Consider the following 21,809-nt stretch of genomic DNA (forward strand, 5'->3'; position numbering starts at 1 on the left):
GTGTATATAATCTCAAAGTTTACGTTTTCACATTAATAATATTTTTAGAAACTTAAATATTTTCGACTGTCCATTATTTAGATTTTTTTATTTCAAATAAAATATATGTGCAAATTCTAATACTAACTGAGGTTAGAGAAATGTCAGTACATAAAACATGTTATATTTTTTACTAATGCATACTAGCCTTTGTATCAATAATGAATAGTAACTAAATATAAAAATATCAATTACAACACTATTAAACATAGAGCATCATAACAGGCTTCAACGTTTTGAGGGAGGACTTCTACCATAAAGCTATATTGATATATTCAAAAAATAAAGAGGTATCTTAAATAATAGATATTCTTAAAAATGCACATCACTGAGACAAAACTTTAGAATGAGACAGCCACCCAGCACTATAAAATATGATGTCGAATTTCTGGCATTTTGGGAAAAATTATGGGGTGAGCTTACCCCAGAGTGCATGTATGTGAGCTTTGTTGCAAGGAAATACATCGTCTTTGTCATATCCCATGATAGTGAAAATTAGGTATAAACTTTTAATCTAAAACATGGATCAATACAATAATTCTAAAAACTAAAGAAAATTGGAAGAAATAGCAGTAAATTCATAAAAAAATCATTATATTTCAAGAAATGTTGCACTAATGTTAAAGAATCCTGGGTAAAGAAATGGAGGCAACTCAAATTACAATAGCAACTATGGATTTACAAATATCAGAGTGAATGGATAATGTCATGGATGGACAATTAAGAAGAGACATCACAGTAGAATTCTTATTGAATTGGCATAGGACTCTAACCCAAAGTAATCAAAGATGATCAGAAATGGAGTACAAAGTATAATAAAATTGATCAGATATTGAGAAAGATCGCATTATAAGAGTGAAGGAGTTACTTTAAGCAAGTTTAGCATTATAGTTTTTAAAGAATAATGATTATACCAAGGATAGATATCCAGTGTCAAAGCTGATATTTAATTAAGAGGGCTCAGAGTAGCCTGACTAAAGTGATCAAAAAATGTGTCTTTCTCAGGGTTTTCTTACTTAGAAAGAAAGAGCAGTATTTAAAAAACTTTGTGGCAGAGTTCCTCTGATTACCTAATGAGTTGGAAAAAATAGTACTCAGAGTAGGGAAAATGTTTCTTGCACTTTAACGTGCAATTATTCTTACCATGAAGAATGGAGTGAAAATCTTGCAATTATGTTTTATAAGATCCATAATGGAAAACATTTTTTCAAGTTCCTTTGAAATAAATTTATATATTTGAAAAGAAACTTTTCCTACTAGGATACCATGCAGCAGATTACAATTTAGAGAACTGTATATTCTTATAATTTTTCCACTTTATATAAAACATAGTATATCCAATAAATTAAAACCTACTTCCAAATAAATTAAGTACTTTCTAATTATTTGATTATATTGTTTCATCACAAACACTATTAATTCTAACCACAGGTAATCAGATATTTCCTATTTTCTCTTCCATGTTCTTTGCTCTTTTCTTTGTTTGATTGTTTTGTTTTTGGGGGCCACATTTGTTGTGCTCAGGTGTGCCAGCCAACAGCTTCAGTTTATTCGTGGTCGTGGAAAGGGTCTGCACCTGAAAAGGAAATGGGTGGGAAAAAGGGGACCACCAAGGATTCTGATTATGGCATCGATTTATTTTTGAAATGCCATGACTTATATAGTGTTTACACAAAGGGAGGAGGGGACAAAGCAAACATTTGTCAAGCATACATTTGCCATCATTCAGTTCAAAAGGTTTGGAATGTACCTGTTAATTTAATACAAGTTTCCTGAGGAATATCCTATTATCACACGAAATGCTATATCTATAGGTCTGAGTTTCCTGAGCCAGAAGAGTGTGACCTTATGGTTCTTTTGATCTGCGTCAACTCATGGCCAGTTGGCACATACACAATTCAACTAATGGACAGGCCTGTTAGAAAATGGCAGTTTGCTACAAGATGGCTGTGCTTATGCCAAGACTGTGAGGGAGAATCTGGCTCCCTACACTCAGGAGTTACTCCTGGCTCTGTGCTCAGAAATCGCTCCAGGCAGGCTCAGGGAACCACTTGCAAGAAAATTCCTCACTGTTGTGCTATCTCTCCAGCCCTTGCATGTTCTTTGTTCTTTATACCATAAAAAGCCCTACTTTTTTCCCTCAATTTGTCTTTATGTAAATATGTCATGAAATATTAAATCAAGTTTGTATCATCTCAATTATTTTTTAAATAATTTAAAACACAATACAAAACAAACATTGTGAAGGGACAATATAGGGGTTCAGGTGCTTCTTTGCATATACACTATTTGGTCCTCTGGTAATACAAGAGGAGATTCTTAAGCAGAAAGCCAGGAGACTGCCCTGAGCACCATAGGGTGTGGCTCAGTCCCCCATACTACCCTACACACACACATAAATACATAAAATCAAACTCACAGAATAGATAAATTCAGTGGAAATAATAAAATAATCATATAAAGTTCTGTAAATTCTAAATTATTTTTAAGTTACATTTATAATTTAATTTACATTAATAATTTTTAAAATGTTAATAAGTCAGAAGAGATAATACAGCAAGTGGGGTATTAATATTTCATGTGACCAATCTGAGTATGATCCCAACATCCCAATGGTCACCCCCAATTCTCTAGGTGTAATCTCTGAATACAGATCCAGCAGGAGTAAGTACTGCTTTTTGAAAAAATTAAAAATTAATATTTGCAATTCTTTGTTTTGGTTTTTTGGGTCACACCCGTTTGATGCTCAGGGGTTACTCCTGGATAAGTGCTCAGAAATCACCCCTGGCTTGTGGGGACCATATGAGACTCTGGGGAATCGAATTGCGGTCCTTCCTTGGCTAGCGCTTGCAAGGCAGACACCTTACCGCTAGCACCACCTCTCTGGCCCCTAATATTTGCAAATTAAATAAGATTTGCTCATATCTACTTTAATGCCTAGAATGAACTTTATGGAAAAAACTAGAATAATAGAAAACTTAAGAAAGGGATCAGGGGAGTTTATTTTTAAAGGATTGAGCTCATGATTCACATGCTGGAGGTTTAAGTTTGTTCTATAAATCTGTATGGTTTTCTAGCAATTCTGAAAGCAATCTCCCAAGCAAAGAGCACAAAGCTGAGAGTAGTTCCAATGATCATCTGGTTTACTTAACTCCCCCACCAAAATAAAAGAGGTAAAAGATATAATTGTTTAAAAAGGAGGATAAATTCACATAGGGAAATTGCGAAGCAATGTGTCCTAACAAAGGAACTAAAGGGAAAGGTAAGCTCAATTATTATTATTATTATATTAATATAATATATTATATTATATATTATATATATTTACAAGGAGAGATTGAGAAGCAATGTATCCTTACAAAAGGACTAAAGGGAAAAGTAAACTCAATTATTATTATTATTAAATATACTATTTTATTATTATAGTAATAGCCCCAGCAGTTAAAATAAAGACCATATTTTTTTATAAGGTATCAAAGTGTAATTGGAAAGAAAAGGAAGAAGAGGAGCTAGGAGAAGAAACTTTCATGTGGGGAGGAACTTAACATAGGACTTAGTTGAAGAAATTATTTACTTTTATTTTATAAATATTAAGCTCATTATACACAATTGTGAAAAATAATTTAGTTTTGTTTGTTTTGGGGTTTATGTTTTATACCTATTGGTGATCAGGGTTTACTCCTGGCTGTGTTTTAAGTGTTATAGCTGGTGGTGCCTGGGGAGGACATTGGTGTTGCTGGGGATCAAACCAGCAACTGTAACATGCAAGGTAAGCATGGTGATCACTCTAGACCTAGAAAATCATGTGAATTTTTATTTCCTTGAAAATAGAATGTAGTATAAATTCTTATAGGTCCAAGTCTATGCCTTTGTCTATAAACACAAATGTTTAAATATGTACCAGTGTTTGACTATTTGGGTGTATGTTATAAAATTATGTTTTTTATTTATTTTAGAACAGACATAATACAATTGTTAACACATACCTTACACATAACAACATCCTAGTTCAGTAACAAGCATTGTTAGGTGTGGCTACATACCACAAAATAAACAAATTAACTTAATGTAATTCACTTTAAATTGGTTTATTTAAAAGCCTAATCAAGTATTGATTTATGGGAATGTATGAAGTGTTGTATATTGTATGAGGAATTATTAAAGCATTAGAACAATAACTACTAAAAAAATTGAAAAATAACTAAGTTTCTTCTGTTCTAAAGGTAAATACCTTAGGTGTCAGCCACTTAAAATAAAGACACTTTACTCTCAAAAACAAAGGTTAAACTATTTTGCATTTAAATAGCAAGATGTAACTGTTTAGCATGACAATGATGCTGAATAAAGGTCATATTAAATAGACTTGACATTAAAAATAAATATACTCAGGTATAGAATTTGATTAGAAAACAGCTCTTTAGGATTTTTAAGTATTTATGCAATGAAGTCTAATATGTATTATCTAGGCTATCATATGTAAAGTGTCTAAGAGTCACGAACCCTAACTATTTTGAAGGGTCAAGAGTTAAGTTTTGTTAGTACTTTATTTTATAATGTACTAATATTTGCAAATAGTCATTCAGAATAATGATTCCAACAAATCATTAAATACATTCTGAATATGAGATTCAGTTTCTTGTTAACTGACCTCTGGGTATCTTTTCTCCACAAACTTTTCTACTATACTGACTTACTATTTTATTACATTTTTGCTTCATTCTTTTAAATATTTATGTATTATCCTACTATTAATTAACAAATTTAATTAATTAAAAATAAACATAATTTTAATTTTATAATTTGAATTAACCAGAGTTTTTCAAACTTACTTGGCCTATGTTCCTCAGCACTTTTTAAGAAATAAAATATCACCCTTAAGTGAACAAATAGAAAATTAATCCTAAGGCTTCTAGTTCTTTTTCTGGATTTTTAGTGCCCAGCACATATATTATATATAGATTATTTGGGGGTAAATTTTTGGGAAATAAATCATAATCTTATTTTTAAAACAATTCACTTTAAATAATATTGAAGAAATATGTACTTATACAGTTAACAGAAAAAAGGAATAATTCTATAAGTGAATTTTACAATTTGTGTGAAATTTTAAATAGTCTAATAAATAGAAAATGTTGCTTTTCCGTGCTTGGGCCCATCGTGGACACATCAGGTTGGTTGCCTGACTGTCGTGCCAGCACGTGCATTGCAGAATGACGCTGGCAAGTTCATGGACTTGTACGTCCTGGGGAAATGCTCTGACAGCAACATGACCAACAGCGCCAAGGACTAAGCGTCCATCCAGATAAATGTAGCCAAGGTGGACAGGTGACTGAAAGGTTTAACGGGCAGTTTAAGACCTACGCCATCTGCAGGGCTATCCACAGGATGGATGAGTCCTATGATTCCATCCTCAGACTGGCCAAGGCTGACAGCATCGTGTCCAAGAACTTTTGAGGAAGTGCAGAGGGGGCCAACCCTCACAAATAAAGGATATTACCCTACCCCTAAAAAAAAAAGTTGAGCTGTTTTAGGTGTATTTTGCATTAATAAAATCTGGGGACAGAGAGATAGCAGAGCGGTAGGTTATTTGCCTTGCTCAGAGCCAATTTAGGACAGACTGTGGTTTGAATCCAGGCATCCCATATGATCCCCCGGTACCTGCCAGGAGCGATTTCTGAATGCAGAGCCAGGGTTAACCCCAGAGCGCCGCCACCAGGTGTGGCCCAAAAAACAAGTAAATAAATAAATAGTTGTAATTAATCTTGTTGTTTTACTTTTGGGATGTTACTAAATCTATGAACAAAAGATTAAATGAACACATTACATTAATTCATTTTATTTATATCCATATAAATGAGTCCACAGTGTTCCATAGTTTGGAGCTTACAATCTTATTATTTCTAAAAATAATAATTATGTGTAATAATTATTTGTAATAATATAATGTATATTTGTAACACAAATAATGAGTACCTAATGTGTCTCAGTTTTGGTGCTAATAAAATTGATTGCTGTCAAGAGACACTATGATAGCAGTTTGAAGGTGGTAGCTAATACCCAAAATAACACATCTTGCCTGAGATTTTTATAGAGAAAGTTAATAGGGAAGCATAGTTATTAAAAGAGCATATTGCTGATAGTGCACACTAGAATTAGTAGTGTATTTCTTTGAAGGCAGGTCTCCTGAGCCACACTTTTTTTTACCAGCAAGACTAACAAAAATAATTAGGCTTTTGCACTTCTCTTTTTTCTTGGGTTTTTAGGGGAAAGTAAAGCAAGATAGGTTGTCTTTGAATTAGAAGTGCATACTGGGGGCTGGAGCAGTGGCTCAAGCCATAAGAAGTCTGCCTTGCACTGCTAGCCTAGGAGGAACCACGGTTTGATCCCCAGGCATTCCCTATGGTCCCCCAAGCCAGGAGCGATTTCTGAGTGCATAGCCAGGAGTAACCCCTGAGCATTACCAGATGTGGCCGATAAACCAAAAAAAGTAGCATATTCTAATTTATAATTTCTTCTAATTTCTCTTGGTAGGTTTAATTTCTCAAACTCAGATGAAATTTTGCTATCTTCTAAAATGATAGTTTATTTCAAGTTCTACTTCAGATAAACTATGTCTCCGTTACTGTTGAATAATGCACTTGCACAATTTCAGTATTTCTTTCACTTTAGCTTCAGTTTAAAGTTTTTGTTCCATAAACTAATTAGGAAAAATGGTTGAAAAGGGGTCAGTTATTACTCTACTTAATGAGATACTTGAGCACGAAAGTTTTCTCAGTGTTTTTCTGAACATTTCTGTGGGTTTTGTAAAAGACCAATCTGAATCTATCATATTTCTTCTATTCCAATGGTTGAAGGTTTATCATGGTTCATATTTTGCATTACTTACTTTGTAAAAATATTTGAGGCATAATTTATTAGTTACCATGTGACTATTCAAAGAATTCTTGTAACTAAAAACGTTTTTTTTTTCTGTTTTTTTTTCGGGCCACACCCTTTTGATGTTCAGGGGTTACTCCTGGCTAAGCGCTCAGAATTTGCCCCTGGCTTGGGGGGACCATATGGGACTCCGGGGGATCAAACCATGGTCCTCTTTGGCTAGTGCTTGCAAGGCAGACACCTTACCTCTAGCACCACCTCACCAGTTCCATAACTAAAATTTTAGTGTTAATTATTATATCAGTTCATGTAAACATTATCCTTCAATTATTATGAGGATGATGAAATTCAATTACAGAATAATTTAAAATTACATGATATTCATTTTTGACAAAATATATTCTAACAAAAAAGTATTCTATTATATTCACTTGAAGAAAATCATTGGTATTCTAATAAAGATTACATTAATTCTGCACATTAACATTATACTGATGTTGATCCTCCCAGTCTATGAGCAGGTTATGTGTCTTCGTTTCCTTGTGTCTTCTTGTATTTCTTGAAGTAGAGCTATACAGTTTACTTTGTATAGGTCTTTGACCTCTAGTTAATTTGACTCTGAGGTACTTGATCTGACACACAATTGTGAACAAATTTTTTTTTATTTGTTTGTTTGCTTGGTTAGTTGATTTTTGAGAGGCCAACCAGAAAGTTGTCAATGAATAATCCTAGCTCTGCATTCAGAAATTTCTTCTGGCAGGCTCAGAGGCCATATAGATGCTGGGGGTCAAATTTGGGTCAGCCACATGCAAGGCAATACCTGATGGAATTTTTAAATGTCTCTTTCTTGGCTTTCATTATTTGTATATAGAAAAGCTTTGAATATTTTGTTTTAATTTCATAGCCAGCCACTTTACTAAACAACTCTATTGTTTCTAGAAAAGTTTTGGTAGAATATTCAGGATTTTCTAAATATAGTATCATGTCATATGTAAACAATGAGAATTTGACTTCTTCCTTTCATATCTGGATGCCCTGGATATATTTTTCTTACCTAATTGCTATGGCAAGTAATTCCAGTACTATTTTGAGTAGGAACAGTGAGAATGGCAACTTTTTTTTTGCCAGATTTTATAGAAAACATTTTCAGTTTTTCCCTATTGACTATAATATTTGCAATAGGCTTGTGGCAAATATTTTTAACTATGTTGAAAAGTTTCTTCAAGTCCAATTTTGCTGAAAGTTTTTATCATGAACAGGTGCTGGATCTTTACAAATGCTTTTCCTACAACTATTGATATGATCCCATAATTTTTATATTTTATTTTGTTGATATGGTATGATATATTGATTTATTTGAATAACTTAAATCATCATTGCATCTATGGAATTAATCCTACTTAGATATGGTAGATGACTTCAATGAGCTGTTGTATTCTTCTATTTTTAGTATTTTGTTAAGAATTTTTGCATGTGTGTTAATCAGGGATATAAGTTTATACTCATTTTTCCATAATGTCTTGCCTGCTGTTGCTATCAAGGAGATTTAGCTTTATAAATACTGTTAGGATGTTTTACTTTTCTTCAATTTCCTGAAAGAACTTGAAAAGGAGTGATATTAGATTCTCTTGAAAAGTATGAAAGAATTCATAATGAATTCATCTGGGCTAGGATTTCTGCTTTGGGGAAGCCTTTTAATTATCATTTAAATTTCTTTAATAGTAGTATGTTTTTTCATATATTACAGATCATCTTGGCTTAAATTTGGGATGCTACAGAAGTCTAAGAATTTATCCATTTCTCCCAGCTTCTCTAATTTTGTGGCATCAAGATTCTCAAAATAATCTCTGATTTCCCTTTAAATATCTGTAATAAATATAGTGACATTCTCTTTTCTTTTCTGATTAAGGTTATTAAGTTTATCTCCCTGTATCTTTCTAAGACTTGCTAATGGTTTATCAGTCTTGTTTATATTTTTTAAGAAAGAATTCTGACTTTCATTGATTTTTGTGATTGCTTTTTGGGTTTCCAGTACATTAATGTCTGCCCTAATTTTTTTTATTTCCCCTCTGCATGCCTAATTTTATTCTGCTTGTTGGGCCTTTCCCTAATTTAAGATATATAATTAAATTCTTTGTATAGGTCCTTTCTTCCTTTCTGATGAATTTCTGATGAATTCATACAAAGTTATAAAATGTTCTCTTAATGCCACTTTTGCTGTGTCCAAAAAAATTCTAATAATTTATGTCTTAATTCTCATTTGTTTCTATAAATCTTTTGACTACCTCTTTTATTTCCACTAGACCAGTTTGTTATTTAGAAAGGAGCTGTTTAAATTCCAGGTTTAAAGTTATTTATCAATTTCTGTTTCTAATTAGCTTCTATATTCAGTGCATCCTGACCTGGGAAAATATTTGATGTAATGTCTCTATTACTGATTTTCTGAATATGCTTTATGACCTATCAGGTAACTATCTTGGAGAATTTTCTATGTGCATTGGAAAAGAATGTATATCCACATTTCTGGAGATGAAGCCTTATAAATCTATGAAAGCACTCTCCTACGTTTCTTTTTTCAAAGCCAGTATGTCCTTTCTAAGTTTTAGCCTGGATGATCTATCAAATGATGATAGGGCAGTGTTGAATCTCCCGCTATTATTGTGTTTCTACTGATATTTTTCTTCAAGTCTATTAATACTTGTTTTATGTATTTTTCTGGGACCTCATTGGGTGCACATATGTTTAGAAGTATGATTTCTTCCTATTGTATACATCATTTATTATTAAGAATTGGGACATTGGTGATGGGAATGTTGCACTGGTGATGGGTGGTGTTCTTTACATGACTGAAACCCAAACACAATCATGTATGTAATAAAATTGTTTAAATAAAAGAAAATAAAAAAAATTGCTTATCACTGCCTCTTTTAACCTTTTTAAGCATGAAGTGTCTGTCATTTCATATTAGTTTAGCCTTTTTTTTTTTTTTTGTCCCCCAATTCACAATACATACCCGGCAAGGGGCCTGTGTTGAGGTGTATATGGGGTGCCTTTACTGTACCTCCTCTTTCTATACAGCCAGTGTAAAGAACACAGCCTGTGGTAAGAATTGGGAGGCCTTATTTTATCTTTTATTTATTTTTTTCTTTTCTTCAGGGCAAACTAAAGTTGTTTTTTTTTTTTGTTTTTTTTTTGTTTTTTTTTAAGTAAGAATTCATTTAAAGGACAAAATTGATTAACATAATAAGGTAAACTAATATAACATAATATAGTGACATAACATAACATATAATATAATTAATATAATAATAATACATGTAAGTCAAAGAAAGTTTCTGATTAAAAACACAATTTTCTTTTTTTTCCATAATGGCTTACATATCTTTCACTGTAGTATTTTGGGTACATATTCACATTAAATCAGGGGAATACCCATCACCTAATATGTCCTCTTCTCAATCAAAAATCAAATATACTGAAAATAGGCAGAGTCCTGTCTAGAGGCTTCCAACCTCAGTTTGAGAGAGGATGTGAAAAAAGTAATTAAAATACCACAACAATACACACACACACACACACACACACACACAAAAATATCGAATTAAATAACCGATAAGCACCACAGCAATAAAGACAGGCACCACACAATAATCTCGGTTCTGAAATCAAATCATACTCAAGTGCAAAAAGAAAGAGAAAGACAAAACAAAATAAAATAAAATAATATTGGAGACATCAACCGTAATCTCCACACCAAATAAAGACGTCAAAAAAAATAGATCATTTATTCTCCTCTTGCTGCTTTCGTGGTATGTGGAAGACTTCTACTTTATCTTGGATGGTAAAATCAGACCTGTTTCTAGAGATCTTGGTGGCTGTGCAGATCAGGGAATGGAGTTTATGAAGTCTTTCTTTGTGGATCTAGCAGTTATGCTTCTTCAATGTCCTTTTTTTTGTTTTTTATGTATTCTAGGTGTTTCAGAATAGTGCTACCATTCTGTGATTTTCTTTTGTCTTCTGACTTACTTCGTTTAACATAACATGATCTAGGTCCATCCACGTTGCTGCAAAGTCTGTGATTGTATCATTTCTAACTGCCATGTAATATTCCATTGTATATATGTACCACATCTTAATGATCCATTCATCTGTTGTTGGACATCGAGGTTGGTTCCAAGATTTGGCTATTATACTGAGTGCTGCAATAAATAGTGGAGTGCATACGTATTTTGGAATGAATGTCTTTCCATCTTGGGGATATATGCCTAGGAGAGCAATTGCTGGGTCAAATGGCAGCTCAATTCTGAGTTCTTTGAGCACTCTCCAGACTTTTCTCCATAGATGTTGGACCAAGGGGCATTCCCACCAGCAATGAATGAGAGTTCCTTTCATACCACATCCTCTCCAACAAAGGTTGTTCCCATTATTTTTGATGTGAGCCAACCTCACTGGTGTGAGGTGGTATCTCATTGTTGTCTTGATTTGGATCTCCCTGATGATGAGTGAAGGTGAGCATGTTTTCATGTGTTTGTTGGCCATCCTTCTCTCTTCCTCAGAGAAATGTCTATTCATTTCGTCTCTCCATTTTTTTATGGCTTCGTTTGGTTTTGAAGGACTCAGGTTTCTGAGCGCTTTGTATGTTCTAGATATCAGCCCTTTATCTGATATATCAAGTGAAAAGATTTTTTCCCATTCTGTTAGCTGTCTTCTTGCATTAAGTAGGGTTTCTTTTGCCATGCAGAAGCTTTTTAGTTTGATATAGTCCCATTTGTTTATAGTTGATGCTAACGTTTTTGCCATTGGTGCTCCATTCTCAAAGACCCTTTTGATATAAAGGTCTTCGAGTGTTCTGCCTATTTTATTCTCGATAAACTTTATAGATTCAGGTCTGATTTCCAGATCTTTGATCCATTTTGAGTTGACTTTTGTATAAGGAGTGAGATATGGGTCGATTTTCACTTTCGTGCATATGAGTTTCCAGTTGTACCAACACCATTTGTTGAATAGGCTTTCTTTGTTCCATTTCATATTCTTGCCTCTTTTATCAAATATTAGTTGGCTATATATCTGGGGGTTTATGTCTGGGAATTCTGTTCTAATCCACTGGTCTGAGGTCCTGTCTCTGTTCCAGTACCATGCTGTTTTTATTACTATGGCTTTATAGTATAGTTTCAAGTTAGGTAAGGAGATACCTCCCAACTTCTCATTTTTCAGAATGTGTTTAGCTATCCTGGGTCTTCTATGGTTCCAAATGAATTTTATAATTGATTGTTCTATTTCTTTAAAGAATTGTGTCTGGATTTGGATAGGGATTGCATTAAATCTATATAGCAATTTGGGTAAAATAGTCATTTTGACTATGTTAATTCTACCTATCCATGAGGATGGGATGTTCTTCCATTTCTTTAGATCGTCTTCAATTTCTTTCTGAAGTGCTTTGAAGTTTCCCTGGTATAGATCTTTCACTTCTCTTGTAAGGTTGATTCCTAGGTATTTGATATTTTTTGATACTATCTTAAATGGAATTGTATTTTTAATCTCTCTCTCCTCAACTTCATTGTTTGTATATAAAAACGCTACTGTCTTTTGTGTATTAACTTTGTATCCAGCCACTTTACTGTATTGGTTGATTGTTTCTAGGAGTTTTTCTGTGGATTCTTTAGGGTTTTTGATGTATATCATCATATCATCAGCATATAGAGCTAGCTTGTGTTCCTCTTTCCCTACTTGAATTCCTTTGATTCCCTTCTCTTGTCGGATTGCTATTGCTAGGACTTCTAAGGTTATATTGAATAAGAGTGGAGAGAGTGGACAGCCTTGCCTAGTTCCTGACCTTAGTGGGAATGCTTCTAGTTTCTCGCCATTAAGTATAATGTTGGCTGTAGGCTTTTCATAAATAGCTGTAACTATCTTAAGGAAGGTGCCTTCTAACCCTATTTTGCTGAGTGTCTTTAACATGAACGGATGTTGGATTTTGTCAAACGCCTTCTCTGCATCGATTGATATGATCATGTGGTTTTTGTCCTTCATGTTGTTGATGTGGTGTATAATGTTGATTGATTTGCGTATGTTGAACCAACCTTGCATTCCTGGGATGAATCCCACTTCATCATGATGTATGATCTTTTTAATGAGGTGTTGGATTCGGTTTGCTAAGATTTTGTTAAGTATCTTTGCATCAATGTTCATTAGTGAGATTGGTCTGTAGTTTTCTTTTTTGGAGGTGTCTTTGCCTTCTTTAGGAATGAGTGTGATATTAGCCTCATAAAAGGAGTTGGGGAGGATTCCCATTTTTTCTATGGTTTTGAAAAGCCTATGGAACAGTGGTAATAAGTCTTCTTGAAATGTTTGATAGAATTCACCTGTAAATCCATCTGGGCCTGGGCATTTGTTCTTAGGGAGTCTTTTAATTACGTCTTCAATTTCCTCTGAAGTGATTGGACTGTTTAGAGTTTCTAGGTCTTCCTTTTCCAGTCTTGGAAGAGGGTGTTTGTCCAAGAATCTGTCGATTTCTGGTGGGTTCTCTAGCCTAGTTGAATATAGTTGTTCATAATATGATCTCATGATATGTTGTATTTCTTGGGGTTCTGTTGTAATCTCTCCCCTTTCATTCGTGATCCTAGTAATTTGGGTGTTTTCCCTCTTTTTTTTGGTAAGTTTTGCCAATGGTTTGTCTATCTTATTTATTTTTTCGAAAAACCAACTCCTGGTCTCATTGATTTTTTGTATTGTTTTCTTAGTCTCTATGTTGTTTATTTCTGCTCTGGTTTTTATGATTTCTTGCCTTCTGGTTGTGGTTGGATTTCTCTGTTGCTGTTGTTCCAATTCTTTGAGGTGATCTTTTAAACTGTTGGTTTTGTTATTTTCCTGTTTCTTAACATAGGCCTGTAATGCTATGAGTTTCCCCCTAAGTACTGCTTTTGCTGTATCCCATAAATTCTGACATGTTGTCTCTTCATTGTCATTCGTCTCAAGGAATCTTTTTATTTCCTCCTTGAGTTGTTCTTTGATCCAGCTGTTGTTAAGCAGTATGTTGTTCAATCTCCAGGTATTAGTTTTCCTCCATTGCTTCTTCTTGACATCAATTATAAGCTCTGTTGCATAGTGATCTGAAAGGGTACTTCTAATGATCCTTACCTTTGTGGTCTTATATAGGTTGGCTTTGTATCCTAAGACATGATCTATTCTGGAGAAGGTTCCATGTGGGTTTGAGAAGAATGTGTATTCTACTTTCTGGGGATGGAGGGCTCTATATAAGTCTATTAGCCCTAATTCTTCTAATTTTTCATTTAGAGCTCTTATTTCTTTACTATTTTTCTGTTTGGAGGATCTGTCCAGTGGTGATAGTGGAGTATTGAGGTCCCCTACTATTATCACAATTCCCTTCATGTGTTTCTCCAGGTTTGTCAGTAGTTGCCTCACATATTTTGGTGACTTTACATTAGGTGCATAGATATTGACCAGGGTTAGCACTTCTTGATCTAATGTTCCCCTGATCAGTAAGTAGTGCCCCTCTTTGTCTCTGATCACTTTCTTGAGGTTGAATACAATTTGGTCTGATATAAGAATGGCTGTCCCTGCTCTTTTTTGTTTTCCATTGGCCTGAATAATTACTTTCCATCCTTTAATTCTAAGCCTGTGCTTATCCTGTAACTGTAGGTGTGTTTCTTGCAGACAGCAGAAGTCCGGTTTATTTTTCCTAACCCAGTTCTCTACTATGTGTCTTTTAATTGGAGAGTTTACTCCATTAACATTTAGGGAAATTATTGATAGAGAGGACTGTTGTGCAGTTGTATTGTGTGGCGTGGTTGTTGTTACAATCGGGGGTTTGGATTGTGTAATTCGTCTCTGAGTAAGTCGCTTAGGATCGGCTTAGTTTGCACAAATAGTTCAAGTTCGTTCATATTTGTGAATGTTTTTAGTCTGCCCTCCCATATGAATGATAGTTTTGCTGGGTATTGGACCCTGGGTTGGAAATTTCTTTCACTCAGTCATTTAAATACGTCATTCCACTGTCTTCTTGCTTGAATTATTTCAAATGGGAGATCTGGTTTGATTCTTATGTCCTTTCCTTTGTACTTGAGGTTTTTTTTCTCCCTTATTGCTTTCAGGAGTTCCTCTTTCTCTTTGTTTTTCGCCATTTGGATTATTATGTGTCTTGGTGTGGGTTTATTAGGGTCTATTTTATTAGGGACTCTCTTGACTTCTTGGATTTGTCCTAAATTGTCTTTCCAGAGGGTGGGAAAGTTCTCTGTTATTATCTCCCTGACTACTTGTTCTTCCCCCTTCCCTATTTCTTCCCCTTCTGGTATACCCACAATTCTTAGATTGTTTCTTTTGTCCTTATTCATTAGATATTGGATTTTTCCTTCCAGTGCTTTGCCTTTTTTTTCTTTGTTGGTTTCTTGATCATTTTTATATTGCAGTTTTCCTTCGAGTTCATCGATGTGCTTCTCCAACTCTGTGGTTCTACTCGTAAGGCTTGTTATTTTGTCTTTTAAATCCTTCACTTCTTTTTGTATGGAATCTCTCATGTTCTTTAACATTTCTTCTTTAATTTGGCTTAGTCGTTCGTCCATGAAAGTTTAGCCTTTTCAGCCTTTTTTTTCTTTTTTAAAATGAAAAACATTTCATAGCTCCAGGGAACGGGAAGTGACAGCACCAGCTCGTCCTCGGGCACCTGACAGACGACCTGGAGCACTCCAGAGGCACTACCGAAGAGCCCAGCGGCCCCCCTACACCTCCGCAGTGGGGGGGGGGACAGTTCGAGAAGACCACCACAGGAGGCCTGTCTGCTGCGTCAGAGGAATCCCAACCTCAGCAAAGAGAACGAGGTCAAGCTGGATTCCACACCCCTGCACCCAGCCACAAGACACCCGGTGAGGGGTCCGCTGGCAGAGCGAGAAGATCGTTCCCATTCGCCATGAACCTTCATCTGGTGTGGCTTAGGCCCGGCCCGGAGAGCGGGACACCACCACATCCATTAGCCACATCAGCCTTTTAAAAGAAACTCTTTCCTCAAGGATTTTCCTCAAACTTTTGACTTTGAGCCTGTGTTTGCTTTGAATGTTTAATTGTTTCTTGCAAGCAGAAAAAAATGTTGGATTCAATTTTTAGATTCATGGTTAGAATGTGTCTCTTAACTGGTAGTGTTGAAAGAGAAGATTATCATGTAATTTTGTGCCTTTTTTGGTAGAAGTTTGATGTGTTTATGTGGATGGTCTTGCCTTAAAGAAGAAACTTCAGTTTTTCTCTTAATCTTTGTTTTGAATCGGTAAAGTTCCAGAGATGCTACCTATCCTTCATAAAGTACATCCTCCCATCAAACCTAAATAAAATTTTGGCTGAATGAAGTACTTTTAGCAAGGCAATCATTTTTTTCGGTTTTATTTTTACTTATTCCCAGCACTGCCTACTGAGGGTTGCTTGTAATAAATCTGCTTTGAATCTTAAGAATACATCTTTGTATATAATTTTCTTTTTTTGATCTTCTGCTTTCAGCATTTTATCTTGATTTGTGGTTTTCGTTGTTCTGACTATGATGTGCATTTGGTTGCTTTTATTTGATTATTTTTTATCTGTATTCTTTGGCATACCAGTACTCTTTGTAGTACTCCTCTGGTACTATGTTTAAATTCACTCTTTAGGCTTGAAAACTTCTCATTAATGATCTCTTTGACTGTTGCTTCTTTACTGGGGTTTTCTTAATGCCTGTCTGGCACCCCAATAATTTTTATGTTGTTCCTGTTGAATATATTACAAGGTCTATTTTTCCTGTTCTCTTCTTTTGAAAATTTTTTCTATCATTTGTTAACTTATATTAAGCCCCTTTTCCATCTTCTGTTGAATGGAGTTGTTATGCAGCTCATCTTCCAGCTCACTGATTCTTCCTCAGTAGATGTTACTCTGCTGTTGAGGCAATCCAGTGAGTTTCTCATTTTACTACCAACTTTTCCTGTCCCGTTATTTCTGTTTAAAGTTTTAGTATTTCTACTTTTATATCCTTTTAAACTTATTAAAGAAACAAACTGTTTCTTCTGTTTGTTCAATAGTTTCTTTAAGTTTTTGTGTAGCCTCCACATTTCTTCTCTAAAGTCCTTTTCAGAGAAGCTATATAGGTGGCTGGCACTAGTTAAATCTCTGAACTATCATCTTCATTTATGAAACAATGGTATTTTGCTTTGTACCCCTACTGTGACATTTGTAATGTGGTGGTGTTTTACATGTGTTGTGCTGGGGATGCTTGATTAGAAAAAAAGCATAGTGGTGGTGGCAGTAGCAACATAAAGTTAATATCTAAGTATCTTTGGATGACTTCTCACCTATGGGCAGGTCCTTCTGTAGACATATCCCTCTGTGGCACCGAGCAATGCATTGGGTTTGCGTATTCAGTGGTGGTAGTGGTGATAGGGCAGCCTTGGGGTGTTGGTGGCATCTGCTTAAAAGAATTTTTAAAAAAAAAACATGTCTAAGTTCTGCATTTCTTTGTTGTTACTATGACAAATATTATATTTTGCATATTTCCATATGGCAGACATAAAATAGATTACATATATATGAATATCTTTTCATCAATCTTGTAAATGGTGAGAAATAATAAAATGGTATGATAAACATGTTTTGTGAAAACTAACATGTTGCAACTTTATGTAATCAAGGCAATGCTATACTGAATTTAAGGTTTTACTTTTAAAAGTATAAATTTTAATTTATAACAAGTTCTTGATTTTTAACTTATTTGTATCTCTATAATTTATTTTCTTTTGTATATTTTATATAGAAAGAAAATAATTGTGAATGACCCAAATTTCATATGGATTCATACTAGATCTTTATTTACCTGTTTTAAATGTCTGCAGAGAAGGTTGACATTGAATGACTTAATTATCATAATTATTGATTTGAATCTCTAAAATATCACAGCAATCAGCAATAAGAATGTCAAACTTCTTATTCTTAATCTATTAGCTCTTTATCAAGATGTTGATTGGGTGATTAAAACATCGATCCAACTAAGATTAACTTTTACTTTAACCAGAATTGATAGTCTTATATTTTTCTTTATTATTCATCATGTATCATAAGTACCAAGAATATTTTTCACTTTCAAAGTTATATACATATATATCATCTTTACAAAATAAATAATTTAGCAGGGAAATTTACAAAAAAACAAAATGCAGCCTAGTGGAAATACTATGCTATAGAGTGTATATTATTTGTAATAACTCTTTTTGTCAAGAACTAGACTGAAAAACTATTTGATAACTTCTGTCTCTTTCCTGATAAAACCCCTTTTCTTCAAAATGAAAAAATATTAGCATAAGGAAAAACAAATCAAATAAGACTCAATATTTAATCATTTTATAGTATTTAGTCAATGACAATAATAATACATCTTAATAATTAACCACTTAATTTATTATTTAATATACATCATAAAATATTCAATAAAATATTTTCTTAATACAAATATGTTACAAATGCTTTATCAGAGAGATAAACACATAAAAAAGTGCCTTTGAATATCTGGAGAAAAATAATGGTTAATATTGAAAATCATAGCTTTAGTTTTTATATACATCTATGATTCATATATTTTAAATAATTTTGAGAAAACAAAACAAAAATTGTAGTAAAAGAAATCTAAATGTCTTAAAATACATCCAGAAGAAAATGATTATGATGATGATGATGATGATGATGATGATGATGTCTTCTACTCTACCACTGGCAAGCATGTTCTGTGGTTTGAGGAAACAATGCTGTTATGTAGTTACAGAAATTAAACCAGGATCACCAGGAATAAGGTAAGTTCTATCTCCATGTCCAAGTGTGAGAATTATTTTAAAGTTAAAATATAAAATACACATTTTAGACAACAATTCTTTCATGCTGGAGAAAGATCTGGAAGTTAAATATCTTGGTATCAGATATGAAGTCATAAGAATACAGGCAGAATACTCCAAATACTCCAAGTCTTTGAAGTTAAAGTCAATTCAAGGATAAGACACCAGTGACCAAGCAAATAGAATCAAAGAAAAACTAATAGGACAGCATTAAACTAAGAAGTTTCTGCCTGCTTCAGGGCTGCTTGAGACTGGATTTCATCTGCATTCCTGCTGTCGATCCTGCCTGCTTCAGAGGTGGGTCGGGACATACACATACTGATACCTGCTGGTTTCTGCCAGGAGTCAGAAAGGTGCAGAAGCCATCTTGGGTCATGCTGTTTTCAGCTGCCTAAGACTGGATTTCATCAACGTTCCTGACAGTGATCCTGCCTGCTTCAGAGGTGAATGTCAATTATCTGGGTGACCCTGGAGACCACAGTGAAGGTTTTGGAGGCTTTAAGCTTTTTCACCTTTGTCAGTAAGAGAATGGAAAGCCCCAACCATGTCTGCCCAAAAACAAAAGCCCAGGCCCAGATGGATTCACTAATGAATTCTTTCAAACCTTTCAAGTGGAACTACTACCAATCCTGGCAAGACTCTTTCATGAAATTGAAAAAACAGGAACACTTCCAAATAGCTTTTATGAAGCCAACATCACCTTGATACCTAAACCAGACAGAGATGCTACCAAAAAGGAAAATTACAGACCAATACCGCTGATGAATACAGATGCAAAGATCCTCAACAAAATCCTGGCAAATAGAATTCAATGCCTCATTAAGAAGATCATCCACTATGATCAAGTAGGTATTATCCCAGAAATGCAAGGCTGGTTTAACATCCGTAAATCTATCAACATAATACACAACATCAACAACAAGAAAAATAGAAATCACATGATCATATCAATAGACACAGAGAAAGCATTTGATAAGGTCCAACACCCATTCTTGATCAAAACTCTCAGCAAGATGGGAATGGAAGGAACCTTTCTCAATATAGTTAAGGTCATCTACCACAAGCAAGAGGCAAATATTGTCCTCAATGGAGAAAAACTGAAAGCTTTTCCTCTAAATTCTGGCACAAGACAAGACTGTCCTCTCTCACCACTCCAATTCAACATAGCACTGGAAGTACTTGCTATAGCAATCAGGCAAGAAAAAGATATCAAGGGAATCCAGATACGAAAGGAAGAAGTCAAGCTCTCGCTGTTTGCAGATGACATAATACTCTACCTAGAAAACCCTAAAGTCTCTACGAAAAAGCTTCTAGAAACAAAAGACTCATATAGCAAGGTGGCAGGCTACAAAATTAACACACAAAATTCAATGTCCTTTCTACACACCAATAGTAATAAGGAAGAAATGGATATTAAAATAACAACCCCATTCACAATAGTGCCAAACAAACACAAATATCTTGGATTCAACTTGACTAAAAATGTGAAGGACCTATACAAAGAAAACTATAAAACTCTGCTCCAAGAAATAAAAGAGAACACATGGAAATGGAAGCACATACCTTACTCCTGGATTGGCAGAATTACCATCATTAAAATGGCAATACTCCCCAAAGCATTGTACAGATTTAATGTGATCCCTCTAATGATACCCATGACATTCTTCAAAGAAGTGGATCAGACACTTTTTAAATTTATTTAGAATAGTCTCACTCATCTATAGGTTTTAAGAAAAATAAAAGACGTTATTGTAATAATGCCCAGAGACAATAGAGATGAGGACTGGAAGGACCTGCTCATAATATGAAACTCACCACAAAGAGTGGTGAGTGCAGTTAGAGAAATAATTACAATGACAACTATCATGACAACGTCAATGAGTAAGAGAAATAGAATGCCTTTCTTGAATACAGGTGGGGTGGGAGAAGGAGGTATATGCGGTACATTAGTGTTTGGCATGTTGCATTAGTGACGGGGGGTGTTATTTTTAAGACTGAAACCTAAATATGATCAAGTTTGTAATCATGGTGCTTAAATATATTATTTTTAAAAAAGTCTATCATTTAAACAACAGAACAAAATATACAGACACTATGGCAATAATTTTTAGTTCATTAAATACCAGCATTTTTTTATTTGTCATTATGTGCCTTTTCTTAATTCAATCAACTCAGTACATGAATTGGCATAATGAAACTAAACTACTAATTAACACACAATTATTCACAATATTTATTTTTTAAAAAAGATAACAACAATATCTTCTACATTCCTTGCTATTGTCTTTTTCTTTTTAAGTGAACTTTCATTTTATCCTTTAGTCTAGACTTTTGGAAAGGCTTTCAAAAGAGCAGAAATCAACCTTATTAAAAATATCAAATGCAAGTAGAATGAAAAATTTATTTCACCTTAATTTTTCCATCCTATAATTAGCAGCTAATTTCATCCACACATAGCTGCAGGCTCAGGACCAGTAAATGTTTGACTGTTAGAATGATTAGAGAACTTTACTTTCTGATAATTACAAGATATAATTACTTTGGAGCTTTCAAAGACCTTTCAGTGATTAGGAAAGCTTTTTTAATTCAGTCATAACATTTGTATCACTAATAAACTAAGAAGTTCTACACTCTAATAGCTGACAGATTTTAAAGAAACACTAATTCTAAAAACGGTATTGCAGACTTTAGGGGAAATCATTTAAGTCTTTAAACTCAATACATTTTTTAGATTGTAACATCACCATTTTTATTTTATAGCGTATAATAAATTAAAATATTTAAATACAATTTAATTGGCATGTTTAGGATGGCACTGGCTTAAGTATAATTTGCAGTATAATTAAAGGGAAATATTAAAAATGATACAAATGCTATTTTTTCAAGATTCAATATTCTGAATTAATCAAAAGTACAGTGTTAGAAAACTGACTTCCACAAGTCATTCTGACAAGGATATGTCACTCATGATTTTCATACTTTACAAATGTAGAATCAACACTGATTTTTTACTTAATAGTAAATGTGACAGGTTTTACAATTGCT

General features: G+C 34.0%; 1 non-coding gene and 1 pseudogene across 1 annotated transcript; one reads left to right on the forward strand and one right to left on the reverse strand.

Moving 5' to 3' along the window:
• The first annotated feature begins 3,270 nt into the window (after positions 1-3,270).
• On the forward strand, positions 3,271-5,493 carry LOC126007108 (40S ribosomal protein S21-like; annotated as a pseudogene).
• Positions 5,494-9,901: 4,408 nt separating this feature from the next.
• LOC126007844 (small nucleolar RNA SNORA51) lies at positions 9,902-10,034 on the reverse strand. Its single transcript, XR_007495323.1, has one exon. It is a non-coding gene; the product is annotated as a small nucleolar RNA SNORA51 (small nucleolar RNA).
• Between the last annotated feature and the right edge of the window lie 11,775 nt (positions 10,035-21,809).

Source organism: Suncus etruscus, chromosome 4 (genome assembly GCF_024139225.1).
Source record: "Suncus etruscus isolate mSunEtr1 chromosome 4, mSunEtr1.pri.cur, whole genome shotgun sequence".
Classification (NCBI taxonomy): domain Eukaryota; kingdom Metazoa; phylum Chordata; class Mammalia; order Eulipotyphla; family Soricidae; genus Suncus; species Suncus etruscus.